At 37.1% G+C, this 9,531-nt stretch overlaps 1 long non-coding RNA gene across 1 annotated transcript; it reads left to right on the top strand.

The window, feature by feature from the left end:
• The first annotated feature begins 3,966 nt into the window (after nucleotides 1–3,966).
• On the top strand, nucleotides 3,967–7,916 carry LOC131529476 (uncharacterized). Its single transcript, XR_009268110.1, has 4 exons — nucleotides 3,967–4,101; nucleotides 4,191–4,263; nucleotides 5,768–5,802; nucleotides 7,468–7,916. It is a non-coding gene; the product is annotated as an uncharacterized LOC131529476 (long non-coding RNA).
• The last annotated feature ends 1,615 nt before the right edge of the window (nucleotides 7,917–9,531 follow it).

A 9,531-nucleotide genomic window follows, 5' to 3' on the forward strand; every position in this document is an offset into this window, starting at 1 on the left:
GAGCGTGAAAAGTAACGGCCCTAGTACTGAGCCTTGAGGTACTCCATACTGCACTTGTGATCGATATGATACCTCTTCATTCACTGCTACGAACTGATGGCGGTCAGATAAGTACGATTTGAACCATGCTAAGGCACTTCCACTAATGCCAACAAAGTTTTGTAGTCTATTCAAAAGAATGTCGTGGTCGATAGTGTCGAACGCAGCGCTAAGATCCAGTAGAACTAATAAAGAGATACAACCACAATCAGATGATAGAAGCAGGTCATTTGTAACTCTAATGAGAGCAGTCTCAGTACTATGATACGATCTAAATCCTGACTGGAATTCCTCACAGATATCATTTTTCTCTAGGAAGGAATATAATTGTGAGGATACTACCTTTTCTAGTATCTTTGACAGAAAAGGGAGATTTGAGATCGGTCTGTAATTAACTAGATCTTTGGGGTCAAGTTGTGGTTTTTTAATGAGAGGCTTAATAACAGCCAATTTGAAGGTTTTGGGGACATATCCTAATGACAATGATGAATTAATAATAGCCAAAAGAGGATCTATGACTTCTGGAAGTAGCTCTTTTAGTAGTTTAGATGGAATCGGGTCTAACATACATGATGTTGGTTTAGATGATTTAACAAGTTTATACAATTCTTCCTCTCCTACAGTAGAGAATGAGTGGAATTGTTCCTCAGGGGGTCTATTGTGCGCTATCTGATGCGATACTGTAGTTGACGGCTGCAGGGATACAATTTTATCTCTGATAGTATCGATCTTGGAAGTGAAGTAATTCATAAAGTCATTACTGCTATGCTCTTGGGAAATGCCAACACCTGTTGATGCTTGATTTTTCGTTAATTTAGTTACTGTATTGAATAAATATCGGGGGTTATGTTTGTTTTCTTCTAGAAGAGACGAAAAGTAATCAGATCTAGCAGTTTTTAATGCTTTTCTGTAGGATAGGGTACTTTCCCGCCAAGCTAAACGAAATACCTCTAATTTAGTTTTCCTCCAGCTGCGCTCCATTTTCCGGGCTGCTCTCTTTAGGGCGCGAGTGTGCTCATTATACCATGGTGTTGGACTCTTATCCTTAATCTTCCTTAAGCGTAAAGGAGCAACCGCATCTAAAGTGCTAGAAAAGAGAGAGTCCATAGTTCCTGTTACATCATCAAGTTGTTCTGAGCTATTGGATATGCTGAGGAACTGAGATAAGTCAGGAAGATTATTTATAAAGCAGTCTTTTGTGGTAGAGGTAATGGTTCTACCATATTTGTAACAAGAAGTTGGCTTTACAGCTTTAGCTATATGGAATATACAGGAGACTAGATAATGATCTGAGATATCATCGCTCTGCTGCAAAATTTCAACGCCACTGACATCAATTCCATGTGACAGTATTAAATCTAGAGTATGATTTCGACAATAAGTAGGTCCTGACACGTGTTGTTTAACACCAATTGAGTTTAGAATGTCTATAAATGCTGATCCCAACGAATCTCTGTCATTATCAACATGGATATTAAAATCACCAACGATTAGGACTTTATCTGCAGTCAGCACTAACTCTGATAGAAGATCAGAAAATTCTTTAATAAAGTCTGTATGGTGCCCTGGTGGCCTGTATACAGTAGCCAGTACAAACATCACAGGGATTTATCATTAACACTTGTTTCTTTGGATAACGTTATATGAAGCACCATTACTTTGAACGAATTATACTTGAAACCCAACCTCTGAGAGATACTGAAAATATTTCTATAAATTGTAGCAACACCTCCCCCTTTACCTTTTGGACGCGGTTCATGTTTGTAACAGTAATCTTGGGGTGTAGACTCGTTTAAAGTAATGTAATCATCTTGTTTTAGCCAGGTTTCTGTCAGACAAAGCACATCTAGTTTATGGTCAGTGAACATATCATTTACAAAAGTGCTTTTGAAGAAAGGGATCTAATATTTAATAAGCCAAGCTTTATCATGTGTTTATCTGTATTATATCGTTTTTTATTTGTTGAACATCAATTAAATTGTTACTATTACTTTGGTTTGGATGTTTTCTGTATTTTCTAGTTCGGGAACAGACACAGTCTCTATAGTGTGATATCTAGGTGAAAAAGTTTCTATGTGCTGAGAGTTAACTGACTTTGGTGGCGTGAGGCGGCTAGCAGACGATCGGTTTAGCCAGTCTGTCTGCTTCCTGACCTGGGCTCCAGTTAGTCAAGTACAAACTCTAAGACTATGTGCCATATTTCTAGAGAGAAGAGCGGCACCACCCCAAGAGGGATGAACACCATCTCTTTTCAACAGGTCAGGTCTGCCCCAAAAATTCTTCCAATTGTCTATAAAGCCTATGTTATTTTGCGGGCACCACTTAGACATCCAGCCATTAAGTGACGACAGTCTGCTATGAATCTCATCACCACGGTAAGCAGGAGCGGACCAGAGCATATTACAGTGTCTGACATCGTACTTGCAAGTTCACACACCTCTTTAACATTATTTTGGTGATCTCCGACTGGCGAAGTCGAACATCATTAAGCGCCGACGTGGATAACAATCTTACTGAATTTACGTTTAGCATTAGTCAGCACTTTTAAATTTGCCAAGATGTCAGGCGCTCTGGCTCCCGGTAAACAATGGACTATGGTGGCTGGTGTCTCTATTTTCACGTTCCGTACAATAGAATCGCCAATAACTAGAGCACTTTCATCAGGTTTCTCGGTGGGTGCGTCACCGAGTGGGGAGAACCTGTTTGATGTTCTGATCGAACGGAAGAGTGGTGTTTTGACCCGCGACTATGCCGCCTCACTGTCACCCAGTTGCCCTGCTGCACGGGCTCAACCGAAACCGAACAATGTACAGGACTCCTTGAGCTAGTCGCATCCAAAGCAGTATCTACAGCCCTCACATTCTTACTATCCTCAACTAAAGTTTGGATGCGTGTCTCTAGTTCTAAAACCTTCTCTGTCAGCCTAACTATTTCCCTGCATTTATCACATGTGAATCCTCGCTGCTGACAGAGACAGATAAACTGTACATGTGGCAAACAGTGCAAACAACAATAGCAGGAGAAGAAGCCATTACTCACCGTGATTGATGAATGATACCAACTTAACTTACCACTTACCACTGTTGTTTGATGAGCTCATGAAAACGGAGCGAGGAAAAATAAAATAATAATAGGCGCGAATAGAAATGCAAATGGAACCACGAGTGACAAGCTAACGGGCTAACAAGCTGCACTCGCGGTTTTTAAAGGAGAACGATCAAATTAGTTAGATTAGTTTGAAAGATAACACCAGAAATATGGTGGGAATTAAGTTATATATTATCACTTTAGACAAAAGGGATTGAAAGTAAAGTAGAGATTCAATAAAAAGCGAAGGTACACGGAGCTACAAACACAAACCTCTCAGCAGCACAACAGACTGAAGCAATCGAACAGAGCTACCCATTCGTCTCGCCTGTGATGCTTCCCCATATGAGGTGGGCGCTGTGCTATCACATCTGTGCCCCAATGGTGAGCGGGAGGCTCTGAGTATAATCTTTGGAATTCGCAAATTCCATCAGTACTTATATGGAAGAAGCCCAGACAGCAGTTGACTCTGTGCCGGATCCGTTTTCAAACCTGAACGGCGGGAACTACTGTCGCAGAGCAGATCCGGGCCGCGTCCGAAACGAGCGTGTTTTTTTTCTGCAGTTCAGAACAGAAGACGTCAAAGATATTTGCTTTGATCAAAGCAATAAATTGTATTTTGAAGTAAATTAAAATAGAAAACCATTATTTTAAATTGTAATACTTTTTTCTGTATTTTTGATCAAATAAATGCTGGCTCGATTAGCATTTTGCGGAAAGAGTAAAAAAAATGTGTTGTAATATACTGTTTCAATATCTTAGAGAAACCAATTTAAGTGGAAGGATATAGTTGTTGTTTCTTTAAAAAAACAATGCTTATACACAACATTCTGGTCCACACTCATACCAGATGGTGGCGGTAATGCACCAAAAAGTTGTTTGCCAACCGCCAATAAACCTTAATAGAAGAAGAAGAAGACGTCAAGACGATTGAAGCACGGACTGTACGCTGTTATCCTCAACAACTTCACCAAGGTATGTCACACTGTTCTACTAACAAATTAATTTCTTATTATGTTGTGTACTTGATAACTTAAAGGTTTGGTGTTTTTATTGCTCCTTAGATCGGTGTTGGACCGGTGAACACTTTAGGCCTATTATCAGAGGACTTGCTAACATGAAGAAAACGGTCCAGAGGTATGTAATTAACGTTATACGTAATTAACGAATTTTAACTTGATTACTTAATTTAAACTTTAGTAATTTTGACTGCTTCTATTAAAATTTAATGTTTAAGTTTGCTGCCTGATAATTAGTCATGGTGGGCTAGCAATGTTAACGTTTAAGTGCTAACCCTCAAGGCTGCATGCATTTATTTGATCAAAAATACAATTAAAAAAGTAATATTGTGAAATATCATTTGAATATATTTTAAAATGTAATTTATTCCTGTGAATTTTCAGCATCATTACTGCAGTCTTCAGTGCATGATCGTTCAGAAATCATTCTAACATGTTGAATTAGTGCTGGATTCTTATTGGTGCTCAGTTATCAGTAATGGTTCTTATTATTATTAGATGTAATAATAAAAAAGAAAAAAAAAATCCAGAAAATTTTCTGGAAACATTTTTATGATTCTTTGATGAATAGACAGTTCAAAAGAACATCATTTATTTGAAATATATTTTTTGCTTCATTATAAATGTTTTTACTTTTATCAATTTAATGCCTATTTGCTGAATAAAAACAGTCATTTCTATTAAATAACACACACCAAACATTTGAATTATATCATGGTATATCATGGTTTCTGCATATATTAAGCATATATTAAGGAGCATAACTGTTTTTCAACTGATAATAATCAGAAATGTTTCTTGAGCAGCAAATAATAATAGAATGATTTCTGAAGATCATGTGACACTGAAGACTGGAGTAATGATGCTGAAAATTCAGCTTTGATCACAGAAATAAATTACGTTTTACAATATATTCATAAAAACATATTTTAACTGATAATTACTTTTAAAATTGTAATTAAAATATAATTTATTTCTGTGATGGCAAAGCTGAATAAATAAATGCTTTTCTTTTTAACTTTTTATTCATCAATAAATCCTGAAAAAAGTATCACAGGTTCCCAAAAAAATTAAGCAGCACAACTGTTTCCAACATCGATAACAACGGAGTATCCAATTAGTATATTATAATGATTTCTGAAGGATCATGTGACACTGAACACGAGTAATGATGCTGAAAATTCAGCTTTGATCACAGAAATAAATTATATTTTGAAGTATATTAAAATAGAAAACCATTATTTTATTTCATTTCATTATTTTTAATACTTCACAATATTCGTTTTTCTTTTTTCTGTATTTTTGATCAAATAAATGCTGGCTTGATGAGCATAAGAGACTTATTTCAAGAACATTAAAAACAGTAATGTGTCCAAACTTTTGACCAGCCCAGTCCCCTTGAATAAGCAGGCAGAACGCTTTCAGGCACACTGAATGATAGAAACAGAGGGGCACTGAGGAGACAGACATGTATTACATTATATTGTTTGTTATCGTTTTTATTTATAAAAGCTTTGCCAAAATATGCTTTTATTTCTGTTAACGGTATGCTCCGTGTTAATTGGGTAAATGAACTGAGAAATTGTCCAGCAACACTATATAACGATCTGTTTCAATTTCAGCTTCCACCTGAGAGCCGGGACTGTCAAATAGTAAGGTGAGTCTTTTTTTTTTTTTTTTCAGTGGAGTTTGAGTTATTCAAGCTATTTGAATGCCACAATTGATAATTGAGTATTGATAATAATGAGTGCCTGATAATGTTACAACTTGTGCTGTTCAAAACATATTGTTTGTTAGGGCCGATTTTGAATTGCAGCTTTCTGGAGAAATGCTCCTTCAAATAACTTCACACTCATCCTGAACAATATACCTGTTATGACAGTCATAGTCCTCTAGCAATGCTATAGTCTGTGTGTCATTTGGGTACAAACCCTTTTTCATCTCAAGTCGGTGATTAAAGGAAGTGTGTATGACACTGATGTCCCATGCACTAAGTTCCACAGTTAATAAACTGTGACTCTTATGTGTAAGGTTTAAACATTGCCTTCCTTGCTTTGTAATACTAAATGAAACAAATACATTCATAACATATCTGTGTAATATGCAATTAGTTGTGGATTTTTTTAATATATAAAACAGGTGGCACAGTTTCCCCTTGCTTTTCTTCTGTTATATCAGTTATTATACTTTACACCTATGGACAGTAAGCAGAATGAACATTATCTTTGTTACACACAAAGCAGGACAAAATTACTAGATTACAGGAAAATTAAAAAATGCTAACCATGGATAACATTTAACCCTAACCCTAATGCGTGCATAATTATTAGGCGATCATATATTTTTAAGCACGTTTACCAATTCCAAACCACATCAATCATAATAACTACTATTAATTTTGTGTACGATCATTTTATAATTATATAATCAACAAGAACTGGAAGTGAAAAACGCTTACTGATGCTCCAGAAGGAAACACGATACATTAAGGGGGTGAAAACTTTTAAACAGAATGTGTACATTTTTCTAATTTGGCCTAAATATTTTTTTCATTTAGTACTGCCCTAGAAGCTACAGAAGATACTTTCCAGACAGCAAGCAGTGTCGGCCCAGATCCGGCCCGCATCTGGCCCGCATTGATTTCACGCGGGCCAGATGCGGGCCGGATCTGGGCCAACACTATGTTGCTGTAATTACATGTTTCCCACAAGACAAAATAAGTTCAATTTACCCCTCTTCAAATTCAAAAATTTTCACCCCCTTAATGCATTATTTTTTCTTCTGGAGCATCAGTGAATGTTTAAACCTTCTGTAATAGTTGCATATGAGTCCCTCAGTTGTCCTCTGTATGATTTTGAGATCCATCTTTTCACACTGTCACTGCTGGAAAGTGTTCAAATACACAAAAATGTTGGAAAAGCACAGCATTTGTGGGAGCTGAAGGATTTTTCTGAAGAAGAGCAGACAGTTTTAACTGTTCAGAACAAACAAGGGACTCGTGAACCACTATCACTAAACAAAAACACACAGCTGTGGATCATTCAGGGAACAACACAGTATTAAGAATCAAGTGGATGTAAACAACGGGGTCATTTTTATAAATTCAACCATTTTTTTTCTCTTGTGGACAATATGTAAATGTCTTATCCCTCTTATTTTGGTAAAATAATTAACATTTTGCAGATTCTGCAAGGTGTATGTAAACTTTTGACCTTATGTGTGTGTTTGTGTATATATGTACTGTATGTATGTATGTGTGTCTATAATATATTTAATATATTAATATTTTAATATTAAAAAGATATTTAATCTTTTTTTTTAGAGACAACGAAAAGGTGGGAACTGTCTTTAAGCTGTGGAGTCAGATGGAGGGCTCGCATTTACCTCAAAAACGGCATTGCAGAAAACTCGAACAACTAGAACCAACTCAAGCACACAATGGTGACACACATTTGTAAGACCTTTCCCTGTGATATAAAATTTCCCTGTGGTAATTATTCAGATTCATCTCATTCTCATTGTGTAGCACTGTTTTAAGCTTGGTGAATATTATGTACAGTAAGCACTAGAAGTAGAGACTTACACTGCTTGGGGTAGTTTTAAATTTACTTTAATTTTGCTTTTGATGCAAAAATTATCAAAAGAAAAGATGTAGTGTAGTAAAAGATGTTTTGTTGTAATTCAATTGTTTTAATATGAATATTGTTTTAATAGTGTTCAGGACAGTAATTGTCTGTACATCTAAATCATTTCTTTAAACTTTTTGTTGTCTAAGACCTTCGTATTATACCTTAAGAAAAAAAAAAAAGATATTTAATTATGTATTATGTACCCAGACAGCAAGGAGTGTCGGCCCAGATCCAGCCCACATCTGGCCTGTGTGAAATCCATGCAGGCCAGTTGTGGGTCGGATCTGGGCCGACACCCTTGCTGTCTGGGTAAGATGCTTGTAATCATTGCTTTAAAGGTATTTATAATTTCTACTTAAATAGTTATTATCTACTTGTATGATTTATATTATCCGGGAACTGTACAAATACTGTGGCATATGGACATTACTCTTTTTATTTGTAACTTTTAAATGCAATACTCTTTTTAAATGCATTTTCTGTAAAGCTGCATTGGAATATGTATTGTGAAAAGCACTGTACAAATAAACAAATTGTGTTTGAATTCTAGATATGTATAATATATGTATATGTATATGTATATGTATATGCACAAAACTTATTTGTGTGTATGTATGAACATTTACATTTACATTTAGTCGTTTTGCAGACGCTTTTATCCAAAGCGACTTACAATTGGGGAATACATAAAGCGATTCATCTTGAAGAGGCAATCAGACAGACGAAGTGCTTGCAACACCAAGTCTCAGGCATTGTTCAAATAAATACAAACTACCAAAGGAAGGAATAAGTAAAGATAATTTATTTTTATTTTTTTTAAGTTTAGGATGAAGTCAAGTGCTGTCGAAAGAGATGAGTTTTCAGTTGTTGCTTGAAGATTGACAGGGATCCAGCATTCTGGATAGGGGTGGGAAGATCATTCCACCAGCCAGGAATGATGAACGAGAATGTTCTGGAGAGTGATTTAGAGCCTCTCTGTGATGGTACCACGAGGCGTCGCTCACTAGCAGATCTCAGATTTCTGGAGGGGATGTAGTTTGTTAATAGAGAGTGCAAGTAAACGGGTGCTGAGCCAGTGGTTGTTCTATATGCAAGCATCAGTGTCTTGAACTTGATGCGAGCCGCGACTGGTAGCCAGTGCAGGGAGATAAAGAGAGGTGTAACATGGGCTCTTTTGGGCTCGTTGAAGACCAGTCGTGCCGCTGCATTCTGAATCATTTGTAGAGGTTTGACTGTGTTTGACGGAAGTCCAGCCAGAAGAGCATTGCAATAGTCCAGCCTAGAAATGACAAGGGCCTGGACAAGAAGTTGTGCAGCATGCTCTGTCAGAAAGGGCCTGATCTTTCTGATGTTGTATAGTGCAAACCTGCAAGATCGAGCAGTCTTTGCAATGTGGTCTTTGAAGGTCAGCTGATCATCAAAGATTACACCAAGATTTCTGACCGAAGTTGATGGGGTTATTGTAGATGAACCTAACTGGATCGTGAAGTCATGCTGTAGAGTCGGAGTGGCAGGGAGGACAAGAAGCTCAGTCTTTGCCAGGTTGAGCTGCAGGTGATGTTCTTTCATCCATGCCGAGATGTCCGGCAGGCAGCCTGAGATCTGTGCAGCTACCGTTGGATCATCTGGTTGAAAAGAGATAGAGAGCTGTGTGTCATCAGCGTAGCAATGGTATGAGAATCCATGTGCCTGTATGATGGGACTCAGTGATGTAGTGTATGTGGAGAAGAGGAGGGGTCCAAGAACTGATCCCTGAG

This window comes from Onychostoma macrolepis, chromosome 21 (assembly GCF_012432095.1).
Source record: "Onychostoma macrolepis isolate SWU-2019 chromosome 21, ASM1243209v1, whole genome shotgun sequence".
Lineage (NCBI taxonomy): Eukaryota > Metazoa > Chordata > Actinopteri > Cypriniformes > Cyprinidae > Onychostoma > Onychostoma macrolepis.